Source organism: Strix aluco, chromosome 10 (assembly GCF_031877795.1).
Source record: "Strix aluco isolate bStrAlu1 chromosome 10, bStrAlu1.hap1, whole genome shotgun sequence".
NCBI lineage: Eukaryota > Metazoa > Chordata > Aves > Strigiformes > Strigidae > Strix > Strix aluco.
The window spans coordinates 27,450,951-27,470,965 of NC_133940.1; the positions used below are offsets into that span (position 1 = coordinate 27,450,951).

The 20,015-nt window shown below is 46.4% G+C and overlaps 1 protein-coding gene across 1 annotated transcript in view; it reads right to left on the reverse strand.

Moving 5' to 3' along the window:
- LPAR4 (lysophosphatidic acid receptor 4) overlaps positions 1-14,389 on the reverse strand; it is a 32,980-nt gene extending 18,591 nt beyond the window's left edge. Inside the window, exon 1 of the mRNA XM_074834837.1 lies at positions 14,324-14,389. The gene's annotated coding sequence lies outside the window, so the exon portion shown is untranslated. The remainder of the gene's footprint in view (positions 1-14,323) is intronic.
- Between the last annotated feature and the right edge of the window lie 5,626 nt (positions 14,390-20,015).

Genomic DNA, 20,015 nt, shown 5'->3' on the forward strand with positions numbered 1-20,015 from the left:
GGTGGAGACTCCCGAGGGAAGTGGTAAAAGCCCACATGGGCTGAATAGTAGAAAACTAGACAAAACCATAGCGTACATACACTGGAAAGAAATCCTCCAGTACAGTGATACACAATTCACAATACCTAGTGAACGTAGCGTCGCTATTGGTAATAACATCTTTAAGATGCATTTTTGGATACACAGATTTAGAAGAGTTCTTGCAAACGAGGAGGCTGCGAACTTTCTGGGCAGGTCCTTTCCATGTGAGGTGGGCAGTGGAGAAGGGGGAGAGGGGACGTGCTGCCCCTCCCAACAACATGAATCACTTGCCTCAGCTATCCCTGTCCCTAGGAGGAAGCCTGTTTTCTGCATTTTCATAAGAAATCTCAATTAACTCAGGTCCCGCTCCCTCTAGAGGGCAGCTGCTTCCCTTAGATCCTTTTGGGAGAGCAATCTCCCCACCAGCATGTCCTGGTTCCCACCTTCCATGCAGTGAGTTTTTGGGGCTTGCAGGATTTTGGCTGGGCCACAGACCGCAGGGCGATGCCGGACGATTCACAGCCCCATCAGGCTCCCCCCGCCTTCAGCACTGCGCCAACCTCCATGGCTGTATCGCCAACAGAGAATGGAAAGAGAGCTAAATTAGTAAAATTTATCATGCTCTGTAGCTTCACTGTCTCGTGAACCTCTTGCAACATCACAACATACAACAGCATTGCTGTGATCAGAGAATTTATTGATAAAAGAAATATGCTAGAATGGATGAAAAAGTAAATATTTCTGATTTTCATTAGCATCCAAGCCATTGCGGTACTGGGGAGCTGGTACAGCCTGCAGTCCCCCCCCGCCTTCTGAGTGAATGACCCTTTTGAGTATTTTAACCCAAAAGAAGACTCTTTGGGGCATGACTAATGCCCGGCTCCACGGTGAGGTGCGTGCCGTGGTGCAGGGCTGTGCCGCACACCGAGGTCCAAACCTTCACGCTGTACTTCTCTGCTAGGGACTGTGTTAGGAAAGCATATTAACGGAGCTAATCTTGCCAAGCCGTGTGCTTTTCTGTTGCACAAACTTACAGTCGGACAGTGTTATGCAAATCAAAGCGGTATTATTCGTGTTGCACCACCACTTAACTCCTGCTCTCTACCAGCCCATTGTTGATAGTACTTTGGCATCACGTCAATCTGATTGCAATTAAGCTTTTTACAAAGCATCGTTCAAGGCTGTCTGTTCTGGTTTTGATTGTTTGTGCTCTGAAAGGTTCTCCACAATGGATGTTCCAGGGAATATGCTACCAGCTGTGTTGGTAATGCCCTCCTCTGATAGTTTTGATAATTGTTTTGTGACTCATGGAGGCTATTTTGGTACTAACTTGTTTGTTTTTCTCATTGAAAAGTGGTTTCTGAGGAGAGAAAAGTACATATTTAATACCCTAGGGGGGTGCATTTTTTTTCTGAAGCATTTTCTATCCACAAAAGACTTAAGGTTTATTCTACCAGACACTCCAGAAAAATGCCTGCCTTCCTAACAAAAGCAGGTTGCTATGTGTAAAAGAACATTAAAGAGGAAAGATTCTGGTACAGATATCAAGGCCTAAGTGTGTTGTCAATACATAAACATAAAAATAAAATGGAGCCTGCCTTTCATTTTGGAAATAGACTATATTTCCAGCTGAAACTTGCTGCCTTGGTTCACTAGAGTCTGCAATAAAGCAGTTATGACCGTCTGCTGAGAAGGAGCAAACAGTCTTGCTCAGCTTGTGAGCAAATGTGGGAAGGCAGCAGCATCCAGCCAGCAACTATCTTATTTGGGGAAGGTCTGTACCTTGGGATCCTCCCTCCTCATGGAGAAGAGGCCGGTTTGTTAGGTTTAAACTTGGGAGGTTTATTTTCCATTACATTCTTTCATCCTCTTCTGTGTCAGGACGTTATTTTTGCATTTGTGGAGGGTGTGTATGTTTTTTTCTCCAAACGATCTCAATGTTCAGGAATTAGGCTGGTCAAGTCTCTATTTTACATCAGCTTATAGAGAATACAGCAACTTTTTCTCTGCCGTGCTTTGGGATTCTGACATCCTCCCCTGCTTGCAGTCCACCTAACCCAGAAACAATAGGAAAAAGATATTTCTTTAACATTTGACTGTTTGACCTAGTGCAGGAATTGCCGATTCCAGGCTCTCTCCAGCATTTCTTGTTTCTCTCCGCTTTGCCCTGGATCATTATATTTCAGTCTACAAACTGCTATTTGCGTCTGGGCTAAAGCAACATAAACATCAGGTATGCAAATATACACATTGGCCAATTTCCTTTTATTTGAAACTAAAGGCAGTAATTTAGTGCGAGTTGAGCATATCAAGGTTTCCCTGATGCAAGAGAAGATCCCTCCTCCGTTGACTGAAAAGCCTCACGTACAGAGGGGCAGGACCCAGCTCCCATCTGAGAGCACACGTATCTCCTTGGAAGCCATTTCCATGCAGATGGCCCCAAAACACCTCCAAAGTGCTCATCAGGGAGCTCTCACAAACCCCTCCTGGTGCACCAGGACCTGACTTTCTGCCAACCGACTCTCTCTTTCTCCAGGACCACGATAGCCTATAGCAGACACTTGGCATCCACTGGAAGTCCAGCCTGGAGTTACAAATCAATCCCAAAGCTTCTAGTTTACAACCCAAAATTCATGCCCAGACTAACGCTGAAGAAACATGGCTGACAGAAGGCGTACTGCATGCTGCACGTCACCAGGTGTCCTCTAGAAAGTGAATTCAGCCATATTTTCATTGCATCACCTGGAGAGAAGTTATTAATGGGCCAAACACACTCCTCAGTGATAGCTTCCACCAGCAAGGAGGTAATGGGAAATATCTAATTACATATACAGTGGGTATTGGTCAGGGCTTAGCTTAACAGTGTTGCTGATACAGGACAAGCTGTGCAGCTTGTGAGGTTCAGAAATATGGATGAGTCCAAACTACAGCGTTTTGAACTGAACTTTCCTTCAGACATGGGAAGCTCAGGGCATGCATCTGAGCCTGAGCCACCTTGAAAACAGTATCACCAGTGCTGTGATTTAAAATACAGAGGGGTGCTGTCAGCAGAGAACAACAGATGGTCTCTGTTTGCTTCCTTGGAGTGCTCAAGGAGGGCTCGGGCTGCGACACGTGGACACTGCTTGGCTGCTGCCAACAGGTTGTGGTACAGAGAACGCAGATGTCCCAGCCCCTGCCATGCTCCGAGGTCTGAGGGTACAGTGACAGCAGTGCCTCGGGATGCCTGTCATGACCAATATTTCAATATCTGGTACAAGGCTGCCATGGGGCACTTCACCACAAGTGGAGAATTTGTTCCAATACTAATGACTTTCTGGCATTTGCAACTGCTCATCATATGGAAAGACCCGGTGCCCAAGTCACACAGTAACTGAGACCCAGTTGTCCTTTTAGAGGAGATGGGTGTTTCTGCAGTGCTATCAGGTTGAAAAAAGAGCATCAAGACAAATAAATACAGAAGATATGCTGAATAAAAGCTGCTTTTCTGAAAATGTTTTTACTCCCAAAGGAGGAAGAGGAGCTTGGAGAGGCAGCTTGCCGTGCCAGGGGAAAGGCCACCCTGTCTAGGAGCTCCCTAGATAAGAATGGAAATCCTTGTATAACATTTCCCTTTGTTATCAGAGGGGAATAAACACTTTTAAAAGCATTGTTTTTACAGAGGAAAGCAACACCAACAGGGCAATGACTTCTTTTCTTTTACTATTTTTCTGTTGACTCATGATGGCCTTCCAAGCTAAGTCTTCAAACCACCCTCCACTGCTGTCCCTTCGCCCATCTCTGCTGTGGACTCTATTTGGGTTTGATTAGTTCCTGTCACAACTAGGAGAGGTTTTTGCTTTTATGCTCTCCTCCCTCCCTGGCCTGAGCCTACCCACATGCCTAGGGCACTGTGTCCTCACCCCCTGCCCATTGCTCCCCATCACCATGGCCATCTCACACGCTCTTCCATCTGCTCTCAGGGCACCGAGTCCCTTCCTTCACTGAGTCCACCCTGGGCACAGGCTGCTGCACAGGAGAAGCTGGTGCTCTGTATTTGTCACCGGGGCTAAATGTTAGCTAATTTATTCCCTCAGCAGAGTTTGTGCCCTGCTGGATCTGCATCAGGACGGGGTTCACACCATCCTTCCTTCCATAAGATGCTTAGAATTTTGACTGAAATTTTCTTGATCTTCAGTGCCCTGGGATTTAGCTGCCAAAGTTCCAGAGCCCTTGTGAAACCAGCCACTCCTCTGAGATTTAACCATATTCAGATAATCCCTTCCCTTCTGGTTTTATGCATTATCTGGTACCACAACAACAGGGGTTACATGTAAAACTTGGGAAGGCTGAAGAATAAGTGGATGTGTATTTGCAGTTTTGTTTTTCCTTTGTCCAAAAGCCATTTTTAATGTGGAATTTCTCAGATTCAAAATTCAAATAGCATTCTCATCCAAATGACATGATTAGACTGGCTCTTAGGAAGTATTTCTTTGCAGAAGGGCTTGTTGGGCGTTGGAATGGGCTGCCCAGGGCAGGGGGGGAGTCCCCATCCCTGGAGGGGTTGAAGAGTCGGGTTGACCCAGCGCTGAGGGATCTGGTGGAGTTGAGAACGGTCAGTGTGAGGTTCATGGTTGGACTGGAGGAGCTTCAAGGGCTTTTCCAACCCAGATGATTCTGGGATTCTGTGAAACCACCCTCCTTGAGTTCTGGCCTGTTAGCACAGCCCTGCCTGTTCGGGGATTTGGCTGCTGGCTCCCTTTTCTGTAGGTTTGGTGTGTGTGATTTCCCTGCTTGCCGTGAAGCTGCTTTCACTGTGCAGCGGTGAGCGGGGCTGCAAGGAGCAGAGCTGCAAGGCAGACCCCAGCCCTGGCGAGAGGCAGCAATTCTGCAGGAGCTGCAGATGCAGTTTCCTTGCAGGACTGGAAAAGAAGTTTTCAATCAAGCCAGCATCTTCCAGCAGGCTCTCAGCTCCATGCCGGGGTGGTGGGGGGGGGGGGGATCCAGCTCCAGCTGCACTGTGCTGTGCTTCAGGACAGGAAGCAGAAAACAGCACGCCCAAAGGGAAGTGCCGGAGGAATTCAGGGAGACACAAAGTAATTAAATAGCCTGGAATTTGTCCAGGTCCTTGGGGTTGTCACCCCATCTCCTACAGAACTTTAACGACGAGACGTGGCCTGGGTCCCTGGGTTATGTCTCCTCTGAGAGGCCGTGTGTGGACCAGTGGGACCTGAGTGAAGTGTTTCTTGGTACCGGTTTCAGACCAAGCTCCAGCTCCGGTCATTGCAGGGCAGTTTTCTGCAGCAGCACGGGGAGGTTTTGCTTTGGGAGTTCTCGCTGTGGCCGGGGCATGGCTGGACTCTGCTGCGGCTTGTGATAAATATTCTCATGTGAATTTGAAGTGACTTCTCGGACCATTACTAGTGGATGCTATATTTATCCTAATGCTGACACATCTTTAAATAGTACGGTTACATTACAAGGTCCCTGTGTAAAGTTTACCACTATCACTTTTGCTGAGTGTAGTTCATTCAAAGCAGTTTGAAAAGGAGCAGAGCCTTCCTAAGCGCCACTTTGATCCTACTAACATTTTTCTGACCAGAAATAGTTGCCAGAGACTTTCCCTTCTCTGTCAAGTCGTTGTTACACCTCTTCTGTAAACACTTTTTCCCTTCTTTTTGTTTTCTTTAGCTTTCCCTAACCACCTCTCCTACCATCTTCCAAATCCTGCTGAACTGCTTCCAAATTCCTCATCGCCCCCCTTTTTCAACACAGCCTTTTGGTACAAGCTGCCCTTGACTGCCAAGCACATGGTCCTCCACTTCACCTTAGAGTAAATGACTTATTTCAAAACATCCCCTGAGAAGTATGATTTCACCTCTTTGGCTGGGGTGCCCTGCTCCAGTATTGGTGGGACTGCATCTGTTTGCAATGTGAGTGATAGAAAACTGTAGCCTCTTTTTTTTTTTCAAACTTCTCCTTCTTGTTGGCTCTTCACACTTAAACTTGGCTTCTGCTAATTTATAACGATGACGGATGCATCTTTAATCACAGGAGCACTTTGCACGTACCTCTGGCAGCTGCCAGCTCTGGTACTGTGCCCGCGCTCGGGGAGCTGCTGGCAAGGCAGAGCAGCGGCTGCTGGCCCAGTTGGTGGCAGGCACAGCTCAGGGTTCAACGCACCACTCGTGTTTCCCAATCTCTTTCTTTTTCACATACTTTTATTTATTTTTTGACTGCATTATCTTTTAATGAGGACAGTGTCGCCAAATGACAGTTCAGTCTCAGCTTTCAGCAGCACCAACAAAATACAATCCATGGGGAATGAAACAGAATAGAGGCTTTTTTGGGTAGTAAGCAGCAATTTTACAACCATTTTTAATAATGGTCCTTTATCTGGAGGAGGGAGGAAGAATCCTAATAAAGCCATGTGATGGAAGGAGAAACTTACCCAGTGCAGGGGCTCAGCTTTGCTACCACTGCAGTTGGTTTGGGTTGCATGAGGGCCACATGATAGCAAGGTGACTTTAAAGTCCTATATTTCTCATCCTCAGACTGCTTTATAGGCAACAGAGCTGTCAGTTTATTAAAATGATCCTGCAACATGTCTGGTTGTGGAGAAGGGGGAGTATGCAGCCAGCCGCGCGGCTATGGCTTGCTTCCTCAGGACAGAAGGGGAAGGGGCCGCTGAGATGGCCCCTGGTTCATTTTTTGAGATGCTGCTGCACCTGAAGTCATGGGAAGCACCATAACTTCCCATCTCTGGAGAAGCTCATGATTAAATACCTCATTTTTCACCCCACGTTGCCATGGGTGTATCTGTGGTCAGGCGGGCATGTTCTCCCCATCCCTGCCATGGGTCTGTAACCCACCTTTTGCTTCTCTTCCAGCTGCTGCTCAGTCTTTGCTCTTTTCCTCTCTGGGACCCTTTTGCTTGGCCCTTGTCAGTTTAGTTTTGCTACGAGCACAAGTTATGACCATGGCTCTGCCTTTGCACAGTGTTGGAGTTAAACTTTCCCCTTGTTTTAGAAGAACACATGGTTTTGCTTAGCACTAGCTAAGGAATTACAAGCTGTATGTCTTGAATATGTATCTGCCAAGGTAAGTAATCTCTGCTGCGAACTTGAACAATCAAAGCTCATGGTTATTTGTTTTCCTATGTATAGATTTACCAGCTGCTGGTCTCTAACATTTATTGATGTTTTCTTTTTTCTAATCAAGATGTCATTGCCATGTTTAACTAGGCAGTCTGTCATCTGATGTGCAGTGGGTAGCTGGGCATAGCACAAGGCTTTTCCACCGCCCAGAGCACACCCAGACGGTTCCCCATCACCAGCCCCCCAGAAAAGTACTTACAGAAATCTCAATACGAGCCGCTCAAAATGCCAGGGAATCCTGAAGTAAGTGACTGGATATTTTATATCAACTTTTCTGAAATGTGCAGCATACGTTTGCTTAAAAAAAAATAAGGGAAAGCCTGACTCTAAAGATGTGTATCGTATCTTGTGAGATTCCTGAACAATTTTTGTGCTTCATTTTGATTTATGTGCTAGTTACGTTCTGAGGGAAAGCTCTGCAGAAAGAGCATGTCCCGGAGCCATCACAAACTAGATCCTGAATCTTGTTCACAGGTGGACGTTTGTGTTCACAAAACTCACAATAACTCTCAAAGGCTTCCTTGCTTGCTGTCTGTGGCTTAGCCCTGCCAGCAGGTTGTATAGCTTTATCTACACCAAGGTCCATGGGTTAGAGATGCTGGATGAGGACAACCAGAAACTGTTTGTGCTGTTTATACTTCAAATCTGCAGTTCTCCATACAACTTACACTGAAAAATTTTAAGTGTTTTGAGCCATGACTATCAGACTTACAGAGCTTATGCAGAAGGACTTTCGGTTATGGAAGGAACTCCTCAGTAAAGGATGAGGAAGGATTTACTGTAAAAAGTGGTTGTGTTTTTCAGAACTGCCTTGGCAGCATTGACCCAGACAAGGTTTTGAGACCATTTTGTTGGCTCGTACACGTTGCTTTTACAAATAAAAACAATTTCCCACAGTGCCATTTAGAATTTGCTTCCTACCTAGTGTCTTAATCTCAGACAGGTGTGGAGGGAGCATTGGTGTAAATTTAGACTGCAAACACTGAGCATTCCAAAGTTAAGAAATGCCACTGTTTCAGTTATCTGCACATTTTTTGTACCAGCAAGTAGGTTGTTTTCTGCACAAGCTACCACTCCACTTTGGTGCACAGGATGATAAACAGAAGGTTTCAGATCTTGAAAAATTGTCTAAGTCTTTACAAAGAAAGAGTTTATCTAGCTCAGAGGGTTTTTTTCTTGCCAGATTTCAAAAGCTTCCTCGAACAATGACAGCAACAGAGATTCTTGGGACAGTTTTTGAGAAAATTTTGAAATGTGATTTGGGAGCTGTTATTACTTGCCTTTATAGTACAGAGAAAAAGGTATTTGAAATGTGGGTACTCTCTGATCATCTACTGACTTAAAGACCATTTGTTTTAGTCCTGGAGTTATTTGACATGCATACAGGCATAGAGCACTTTCAAGATCTCTCTAGCCCCAGGGAAACGTTGGGAGCAGCCCGAGGCTGGACCCAGCAGCTCGCCTGGAAAACCTCAACCTGTGCTCCTGGCAGGGGTTTGCACGCGTCTTTTTTTGGTCCAGAGAGCCCCAGGCAAAAAAGCAACTGGCACAGAGCCTGGCGTAGCTGCGAGTGTGAAAGCAGGGCCAGAACCCAGCCAAAGTGCCTTCAGGGAGCAGAGCTGGGGAAAAGCAGTCTCGGGTCTGCTGGGAGGGAGCAGGCTGTGCTTCAGTTCAGAGAGGCACAGACAAAGCAATGCTGCTTTTTCTGGCTGCAGGCAGAACTGTCTTCAGTCTGGCAGAAGCACAGAGTATGATGGCTGTGTCCCCGTTCTCTAAAGGGAGGTTTGGAATTGGGAAGGGAGCAAGGAAGGCAAGTTTCTGGTCCCTTCTACCCCAAGGAGGAGCTGGTGCTCCCAGGGAATGAGCAGAAGGGAAGGCTGCACTAACCTGCTACACAAACAATATAAAAACCCCATCAAATACCACAAAATGAACCCTGGAACGTAGATACAGCAAAATCTCTGCTCACCAAAGCTCCCCATGCCACGACCAGGGAGCAGGCAGGAGTCTGGCTTTAGCCCGTCTGTCCCGAGGCTGTCGGTCAGTCAGCGCAGCACTGGCCATTTGGTCTTGTTTATTTGGGTGAGTTTTTCTTAATCTACCCAGGAGGATTTCTTGAGCTGCATAAATTCTGAGCATGCTCTGAGTTCTAGGACACTATATTGAGCATTGAGGTTGCTCTGGCTCTCAGTTGAGCAGGTCTCTGTAAACACGCCGGGCACGGCGATCCCGGTGGCAGCTCTGCCCAGGCTCAGCACTTGAACCTGACTTTTAAAAATAGCCCGAACGGAGACTGAGAGATGAAAGGAGCCCACAGCGTGTCCACCAAACACAAACCCTTTAATGAAGCCGAGCGACTGGGGCTGGACCAACAACTTTGTGAGCGGAGGGAAATCTGGTAGCCAGTGTCACTATGAATAGACCGCTTGTAGAAAGGTTTACGTGCAATTTGCACAAGTGGGGAGACTGCGCGAGGAAAAACAACGTTCAATGAAATCTTTTAAAAAGCTCTGCTTTTTCAGTCCACATTTAACATTTAAACTGCTATGAATTTGATACCTCCAGATTCAAAGTCGTTCCATTACAGAAGCACACAGAAGTGGGAGAGAGAAAAACTCGTTTGGCTTGATTTTCAGGTAAACTTAGACTTCTTCATGAGCTTTTTTCCTGGCGCTCTATTTAGTGGAAAGCAGATAATTCAATACATTCTTACAGCCTCACAACAGTATCAGTGTTTTGGCTAACGGCAGTACTGTGGATAACTTGGAGAATCACCCCCATTTTCTATGCATTCAAGTGGCCACCTCTGCCATGAAGAAACCCACGTTTGTGATTCAGAACAGGATATTCTGCAGAGCAGAAAGTTTGTAGAAGGAGTGTTCCCACCCGTGGGGTTTCAGGCTGTCTTACCCACCCACCACCAGCCCCCTCCCGTAGCTGAGCATGGCAGGAGAAGAGAGAAAATTTCTGTTGGAAGGGACCTACAACGATCATCTGGTCCCACTGCCTGAGAGAAGACACTGCTCGTGTGTTTAGCTCTGCTAGGACGGTGCAAAGCACCGCTTTGGTGACTCGAGGGAATTCCTCAAGGAGGCTTTAATGACAGGCAATCTGTTAGTTTAGTAAGATGATGTCTACATTTTCCAGTGGACCCAATTAAACGGCTGGATGTCAGTCTGAGCTACCACATTTCTGTGATCCTGATGTAAAGTTGAGAGATTTTTTTCCTAAAAGCAAGAAAATTGGGCTTCTGGAAAAGGCACCTGAAACTAGTGCCAAGCGCAAGCAGGTATAAATACGAGGAGACGCAGCCTGAGCAAGAGCATGAGATCCAAAGCCATAAACTTGGAGGAAGCTCAGCAATATGTTTTATGGTTCCAAAATGACTGCAAAACAGTATAAGCATGACCTGCTTGACTTTAACTCCTTGGGGACCTGCAGCCAGTAGGCTGTGGCAGCACAGAGCTCAACGCAGCCACCAAGCCTGCCTGAGCCAGGGGAAACGTCAGAGGCATTTGACACAGGCTTAAATCCAACACTATCTGGACACAGCCGTGTCTCTGGGTTACTCACACTCTTAGGTTCTTCTCTAACGTGCAGTTTTTCCAGCTGCTCAGAAAAAACCCCAAACCACCAAACCATAAACCCCATTATTTTTCTCCCTTTCAGTATTAAAGAAACTCATCTGAGAAATGCCCACAGCCTTTCTCTTGTTGCCGTTGCTGATTAACTCCTCAGCCATGGAGGCAGCAAGTACCATCTCCCTATTCCTGTTCTCTTTTTCAAACCTGCTTATTCCCTCAAATGAAGGATCCAGCATGGCTGACATTAAGTTTTTAGGATGATATTCTTGCTGCTTTCTCTGTGACCCTGCACACATGTACTGTCACACAGTAAAGTCTGTTCCTCCTGTCTCTAATGAGATAAAATAAGTAACCTGATATTTTGTCTTCCTCTGCCTAATTGCCTCCCTCTTACAAATAAGGCAGAAGCAGCAGTATCAGGGTCTGTTCAGCTGTGTGTGCCTGGATTTTGAGCAGATGATGACCTGGAAACAGTACCTAGGATGTCAACGGGAGGTTGTGCGTGCTGCAGAGACCTGATCTTCAGGAAATGGGTGCTCAGCACCTGAAGGTCAGCTCTGTTGTCAGAGTGGGTGCCCCAAAACATGATGAACCTTTTAAACATCTCCATGAGTGAGTGTGGGGTGTCTTCCTCGTGGTTTTGTGTGCATTTGCATGTTTGCATTTGCAAACACGGCCTTGCATTAGAAACAAATACTCCAGATATACCTGTTTTTACTGCTGTGATGGGGGATCCTGTGACTGTATGACAAGGTAGTGCTGTGCAGAGGCTTGAGCTCCTGCTGAAGAGGCAGCTCATCCTGTGCTAATTAACTCTGCTGAGAAATGAAGCCTGCCAGCCAGGGAGAACTGGCCTGCTGACAGCCCTGCACTGTTCCTAGGACTGAGGGACTTTGTTCAGCTCAGGTGTCCCTGCCCGAAGCCCAGCGGGCCGAGCTGCCGGGGAGCTGCAGGCACCGTTCAAACTTGCACGGAAACCCGGGTCACGTAGTGCAAATCAGTTCACTCCCACAGACCGCTGGCAGATGCCCCGACTCCCAGAGTTTGCTGGATGTTACCATGGGGAGCATTAGCTATTTCTGGTTTGCCTCTTGTTGCTTTTACAGCAGTGGTGCTGAGGGCAGGGAGCAAAAACCCTGCGGTCAGATAAGGCAGCTGCTCTGAATGCGCAGGAGAGAGAACAGTCTTACTTGTTCTGCCCATCCTCAACCACCACCTGAGGTATGAGCACTGGTCAACCAGCTACAGCCCACAGGTGCATTTGTAAAAATAATTTTCCCGTGATAATTCTAGCCTCACTTACCAGCAAAATGGTGCCCAGTTGTTTCAGCTCTGCAACGAGCAGCATAGAGCCTGTGAATGAAGAGCTACTGGGCACAAAGCCATCCCTGACGAGCAGCTGAGAGGGGCAGTGGCTGTAATGCTAACTGCATTCATTTGATAAACTGTTGTTGCCTGACAAAAAGTCAGATTGGTCCCACAGTGTCATGCAGATGCTCTGATAAAATTCCACGTTGCTGGGGCCAGAGGAAGGAGGTGGGAGATGGCACCCACTCTTTCTTGCAAGTATGGAAATTTCAGCTACTACAACAGGCAGGTGAAATGAATGTGTAAGGAATGTGTAATCCTCCCTGCTGTGGAGTTTTGCCATTTTATTTCAGTCCTTAGATAAGGTCAAGCAGGAGTTTGGTTAAGGAAGGGATGAAGCCAGGTGTAACTGCAGCACCGAGGGAGCATCCCTAAACCTAACGCTGCAGGGACTGGGATTCACCTCGGTCTGTGAAGGGCTTGGGCAGGTGCAGGTCTGCAAACACGGGGGGAAATCTGGGAATGGCTGAGCCAGGAGGCGATGGGATGGTGGGGGAACAGCCCTCCTCTGTCCCCACTCCAAAGAAATTCAAAGTCCATGAAGAAGGAGCTTAAATCAGAAGCTCTGATAATTCATTTCCCTTTTAAATTTTTTTTAGAATTAGCATTGTGATTTAAGATTGCTAACACCAAACGAATTTTGGAGAGAGAGGGTAGTATTTGGTTTCGGAGCAGCCAGCACACTCTGGCACTAAGGCTTCCTGAACAGGCGGCCAAAATGCCCAGGCAGTTTGCCAAACAAGAGCAGCAGAGTGCTGGGGGCTGGCCGGGAGGGCAGCGGGCAGTGCCGCAGTGCTGTGCTCAGGAGCGAGCCTCTTTTGATAGAGATCTTACTTGTAACTACCGTTCCCATGCAAACCTGATGTAAGAAGAGAGGGATGAGGTAGAGCAGAGCTGATTTGTCAGAAGCTGAGAGAATTAGGAGTCTTTTCCTGATAGCAGTTTTGGGCTTGCATTCCAGCTCATCGTGGTACAGACCTTTGAAAGCAGCTTTTTAAAAATACAGCTTGCTTAAGTGAACGTGTTCTGCCTGTGTTCAGAGCTGTGCCAATTTACACCCGTGGCAAAGCTGGCCCTAGAGATTTGAAGCAGCGTGCACACGAGTAGGATACAGCCCTTGCTCCTTTCTCCCAAGCCAAGGAGCCCTTGCTGCTCTGTCGGCAGCTGCCTCCTCCGCCGTGTTTTTATGAAGTGCTGCTTCAGCTGCGGTTGGGGCTCACCTGCGCTTTATAAATACCCGTTCTCTGCCCATGCAGGGCTTGGCCTCTGAGTCAGCAAAACATTTCAGCACGTGCTCAATCATACCCCAGCCCATTACAGAAGTTAAGCATCTGCTTATTTTTAAACTTGCGTTATTGGGGGGGCGCTGGTGGTACTGCCAAGCGGTGGCCGAGACTGGGTGCCCATAACGGTGGCTCTTGCTGCCTACCTGGAGCTCCAGGTGAGCCCTGCCCAAGCTGCTTTCTGCTCTAACGCTTTTAAAGAATGAAAAATAGTCTAAAACTGTAAATATGGGAATAAACATTCCCACAAGTCATCTGCTGTTAATTTACAGTTGAATCAATTCATTTTAATCCAAAAACAGCAGAGCAGTTTTCAGTCTCTGAAGACCATTGAATATTATACTTGGTATTATAAGCAAAAGGATTGCAGGGCATGTCTTTCCCCCAACTGTTTTATTTCACCAAGAGCATTTAGTGCTTTGCCAAATTCTGTCTCTGAGGGTCACTGCAAATGTGTTCTCCTTCTGCTTTTCATATAATACTGAAAAGTGAGCTGCAGTTGTGTAACTCGTTAACTATTCTTGCAATTTTAGCTTGGAGGCTTCTCTTTTTCAAAGAACACGTAGAGCTCGCTCTCACAGACTTATCTCACCCCCAAAAATAAGTGTACAAGCAACCTGTGCAGTGCTGCCATAGCAGATTATTACCTGAAATAATGTGAATTATTTCTCTCGGAAGCCAGAGCAGACAAAACAGCCAGATTCTTTGGTGTCTTGATTTGAAGAGACTGCTTGTGGCAAGCGGTCAGATCCCCAGCTGTCACCATGGTGTTTTAAATATGAAACTTTTTTTTCCAGATCACCTTCCAATATGTTGCTTCCTATCTTGTACAATATCTTGTACTCCAGGTGGTCATTTCTCTGCATATCAGTAATGGGAACCCATCGCTTAAAAGCATAGGAGAAGGTACAGACAAAGCAGACGAGCTTACCCGAATCGTTCTCGCACTGGAAGTTGTTCAGTCATCAGACAGTGATTCCTCCCTCTTGGTGCTCGTCCAACCCACTGGAACAGATGGCCTCGGGCAGTGTGTCCCTTTGTCTAATTTTATGGTCTCTTTGATGAGCGTTTTTGCTCACAGGCTATAGGACATGTCCAGGGGAGTGGGCAGGGGCTACGCTCGGACTCTGAAGAGCTGTGCAGCGAGAGGTGCAGCCGCATGCGGGGTGAAATCCTGACACGTCTGAGGCTGTGCCAGCGCTGTGGTCACAGCCCCCTCGGCTGCCCTGGTGTGTGCTGCTTGTGCCCCGCTCCCAACGCCTGGGGCTGCTCCAGTCCCCCAGAGAAAACTCTCAGGCGTTGCTTGACTCTGCTTGGATAAGTTAGACTGCACAAGGCATGCTTCACATTAAAATTATATCAGAAAAGAGCAAATGGACGTTGCCTGATTTATATCTTCATTTACCTTTTTTTTTTGCCTAATGTTGAGGAAAGACCTTGGTAGGAAACAGTAATGTTATGCAGCTGGCTATGAGCACTGCTGGGTTCAGTGTCTTTTGCCATGTTTGATTCCTTGCAGCTGCTCAGGGTTAGTTAATTATCTCCTTAAAAGAGGAATTTCTATTTTTGCAGGATGACTAGAAGGCTGGTGGAAACATGCAAGAGAGCAGAAACCCAAATATTTAGGCAGACCCATAAAACGCTTCCCATAGCCAACACCGCAGCCAAGGCCAAGTGCTGTTTGCTTTCCAGGTGATACGTTTTTCTTAAGGGATAAGTTGCTGGAACAGCTTGAAGTGAGCATCGCCTTGCACAGCCTCAGTCACACCTTGGTATGGTGCTGCACTGAAAAACAGCAGTGGTGTGTTTTTGCTTCACAGAATTGTTCCCGGTCGGTTGTTATTGTCCTGGTGTTGGGTGAAGTCTTAGTCTGCGTTGCTGCTGCTTTGGTGCCCATGGGAATGAAGGATGCTGCAGGTCGTGCTGCAGCATCTGCTCTTACAGGCATGGGCAGAGCCGTGCTGGAGCACAACAGGTTGTTTGGTTCAAGGGACAAATTTCCCGGTGCAGAGAACTCAGCTTGGGTGGCTGTAGGTCTCACCCCGGCTTTCCTTACTCCGTAAATGTGCTCCAGGGCTGGGGAGGGTGGATGCTCACCACCCCCCCGGCGAGTGGCGTGGGGCCTGAGCATGTGCCGGCACAGCTCATGCACTCGGGATTTAAAAAATAACATCTATAGTGTTATTGCTGAAAAGTATGAAACGAAGTCTAGTCTCGCTTGATCTTTCCCTTCCTTTTAGCCTTTTTAACTAATAATCGGCACATGTAAGTGATTAACACGACCTCGTGCGACTGTTTCTTGGTGCTTGTGCAATCCCCAACGTGTGCTTTATCTTCCAAGTCGGAGGTGGACGTGTTTGGCATTTCACACACGAGGGGCTTTGCCAGCCCAGCGGGACGGGACAGTGCTCAGCCGCCGCCGCTGTCACGCCACCGCAAGCTGCGGCGAGGGCTCCCGGCTCCTCCCCGCGCTCTCCCCAGACCCCTGAAGCATTACACTGGGCTCACTGTTGGAGCGGATCACTTATTTTATTCTGGTAATAAATGCCTTTTTAATTTGTGGCCTTAATATTCAAGAAAAGCTAGTTCTTTGCCTCTGCTATACAGATACAGTCTTTGCTTCTCCTTCATTAACAGCGATGTCTGACAACTGCAGGGGCAGGTTGAGTCTTCAGCACACTCTTTTGACCCCCCATGTCCCTGACATCCATCAGCAAGTTCGGATGGATCCAGGTCAGATGCCAAAACTGAGGATAGAGGGGAAAATCAATTAAAATCTTAAAAAAACTTTCCATATCCCTAAAGAAATCTTCTTTTCTTTGAAAAACATTTAACAGAAAGTTGGATCTAGGTTCCACGTTCTGCGCAGCTGGCAACCAGTTCAAAAAGTCATCCAAAAAATAGTTTTGAAACCATGTTATTGACAATACTAACATTTAACACCAAGTGAGTTATAAAATAATGCAAATATTGCTGAAAATAAATGCATAGCATGTAGATATGTTACAAAAATTAAGGGAAAATAAGATTGAAAATGTGTAGGTATAAAAATGGCAAGAAATGCTGCCAGGTGCTCAGGTGAATTTCACCCAGATTTCTCGTCTTGAATCGCAGAGAAAAGGGGCCACATTGCCCTTGCCACGGGCAGCCTTGGTGTGAAGACGAGCTCAGGTGCATGTGCCAAATTCCTTCCATCTCTGGGCAGGTCACACAAAACCAAACAAATCTGAGCTTTACGACAGGGCCAGTTCCAGAGGCCGTGGACAAGCCACCTGCTGCTTGGCTGACTCTTACCTTGATTACTTTCTACATACCTATTCCCTTGATACGACTTTTTGACCAAACTCACAGAAGAAGCCTCTGTCTGTTAAGGCACGCTGTGGCTCAGCAGTGGCCCTGCGAAGTCTGGTGGCATTGCTGGATCTCCTTGGGGTTATTTGCATAACTTTCTATGTCCTCTTTAGATTCGAAGTGCTTGTTTTGATCTTTGTTTGAATAATACTTCGAAGTGTTGATTCATGACATGGTTTCCTACATCCGCCTAAGAGGTACAAGATAATAAAAAAATTGGTGGTTGTAGGGTTTGCTTTTTCCCCCAAAAAAGACTGTTTTGGGGAAAAAAAACCTGCTAGGTTTATGCTGTATCTGAAAGGTTGATTCTAGGTCTATAAAAACTAAGCATGGATGCAGGCTTGAGCAGTGCTACAGTAGCAGCATGGATAACATAGGTCCTGCTGGAGCAGGGAGCTCCTCAAAACGGAGCAGAAATGTGGTAGAATCCAAGGGCATTTAGTGGAAAATGCGCCATATAAATGATATGGTTTATCTTTGTTTGTGGCTTGTGATTGGAAGTCTGGAAGCTTTTTGGAATTTCCCAGATCTCTCTGTTAACCTACAGGAAGAGCATCACTGAGCGACTGGGAGCTGGGGAAGATCCACTGAATGTGAAAAGCCATGACCAAAACTAAATGCATAGACTGAAGTAAACATTCTTGTGCTGACAAAACCAAGATGGTTATGGTTTCCTTTCTAATTTTTGTGATCCTGGGACATGAGTAAGCAGCTGGCAGTCTGTAGCCCATAAAAAGGCAGATAAGAGCTAGTAGAGGTTAAAGCACAGAGGACCCCAACATACTTATCTGACCTCGAGTGCCACAGGCCATCACATCTGTCCTTTTGCCCTGTTCTGAGCTTTCCAGTTTGGAGACACCCGCATTTCTTTGCAGTTTGACCCAAAGCACATCTGTGCGCTGCTTCCCCAGGGCTCTTGTGTGGATTCTCTCTCCAGGGTTACACCTGCTAAGAAATACAGGGAAATCTGGTGGGCCTCATAATATGGGACAAAGAAGTCACACAGTTTCGCAGCCTTAAAGAGGGCCACACGTTAAGTAGCCAGTTACACTGGTCTGTAAGGACAAATAGGATCTCCCCACTAAAAAGCTCATCTTCCTGTCTGTTGGACCACAAAAACCATGTTGAAGAAACACCTGTTCTTCCAGGGCTTGTTTTTCAGGTTGCTAGAAGAGGAAAGTAAGAGTTTTAACACATAGGCAACGTGTCACAGCAGCATGCAGGTCACCACACACCTATTAAATTAAGATTTTTGTACAAATGAAGCCTTAAAAGGTGCTGAAGTTGCGCTTGTGTTTAGAAACGATAAGTGGCAGAGAGGTGTACACTGAAAATACAAAGTAGAAGCAGTTGTAGTTTAATGGCAGGAAGGTGTGGTGATGGGGAAAGCACCATGAACTGTCTGTGCCCAAAGCCCGGAGAACGGGGACCCCAGAGTGACGTGGGCGCCCTTCTCCCACCTCCATCCCCACCCAAGTGGCCCTGTGGTGCCCAGTTTAACTGGCCAGGGAAGTGGCTTTCTGCTCCTCTTAGCCAAATATGCCCCCTCTACAGCATGGTCATGGGTGGGAAACCATAAAGGGTAAGTGGGACTTGATATGTACATATTTTCTGCTAACGCTCTGCCCAAGTCCTTCACTGCTGGTGGTCCCCAGGAGCACCTTGTCACTGGCAGAGAGCTCTGATCCTGTCCTTTGGGCTTCTCCACGTGATCTGCCCTCACCCAGAAGGTGCAGAAGCCGATGCCTTTGGTGTGTCCACCTGGAAGCTTTGCCTCGAGTGGTCTGGTCTAAGGCAGATCTGTGGCTCGTTTACTCTGCCAGCTGGACCTGCCATAAATACAATGAGTCACAAATATCCTTTTCATAAGTAAAAAAAATTTCCACTTAAACATCAGAATAAGGTCTAGTCCCTCTCCTTGCTGTGAGCAACTGTTTGACTCTTTGGAATGAAGTAATCGGGTATTCTGGAAATTCATTTCCAAACACATGCAGGGTCACAGAGCAATTCTAAGACAAGGAGTTAAACTTGTTTCCTTTTTCCTTTGTATTTAAGCTCATTTTCATTGTGTGCAGAGCATATCTGAGATAGGCATTGCAGTAAACATGTATTAGTATCAGATTCTGCAAGGAAACATATTTTTGTCTTTTTTTTTTCCCCCTTAAACTAAGGCTTTAAATGGATCCTTCTATAATTCTCAAGGTCATTGTTAAATATTTTAAATAGTTGGTCAAATGCCAAACTATTTTCATTGCCTGAATTTCTCTCCTTGGAGAATTATTGCAGACAATGAAATGTGGCATCTTCAACATTTGTGTCAAAGAGAAAGCTACCATGACAAGCAGTTTTGTAACTCAGGAACTTGACTAAAGTTTTATATTGTATTGACTAGGACAAAGAGTCTCACAGTGTATTTAATCACCAGATCTCTGAGTCATCCTGTCCTGCAATTATTGTAGCTTTTATTTATTAGGGAAAAAGAAATCTCATTTCTGTGTTTTATATTAAATTTGGGCTGAAACCATCTGCAGTCCTTAGAAATACCTGGATGAAGCAATTGCATGCAGTGGGAAGGCTCAATTGCCCCTCGTGCTTTCAGTGTTAGAGCACGCTTTCCAGGAGCGTCCACAGGGCTGGGGAAGACAAAATGGCCAAATGGAAAGGACAGGGAAGTTTTCCTTTCTTTAGTTCCCAAGCATGGTGTATTGATTTGCAGTGGAAGCCTGCTCACAGCAGTGGGAGATCTCCTCGGTAGTTTGGGTCAAGCCTTGATCTGCAGTGGAATCCATGAGCAAGCCTTGATCTTGCCATACAGCTTGGTTTTCTGTTTTCTCAATTTTATACTGGAAAACACCCTAATTAAGAGCTTTCTATGATACACTTTTCACAATCACTTTTCTTACGGAAGCAGTTGAGGGGGCTTAAATGAGGCTGACAAATACGCAGCAGTGAAAGAGCTTGTAGCAGGCAGATACCATGGCTACACTCTATGTGGAGATTGACCAAAAATGTTCAGATGACTAATACATTGTTTGCCTGATCATGAACTCTTATTTACTTAGAGGAAGAAGTAGAATTTTCTGAAGTTGGATTAAGAACAGATTAGGCATTTGTCTTCCATTCATGAGAACAAGCGAGCATTATTAGCTTGAAAAGATGAACCTGTACTTGACCAAGTGAAATGCAGTAATTTTTATTTCCTTCAAAGCCCTAACTTGGATTTCTGCACTCGATTGACACTGGTACTCCAAAGTCCCTGGAAAGAATTGGGC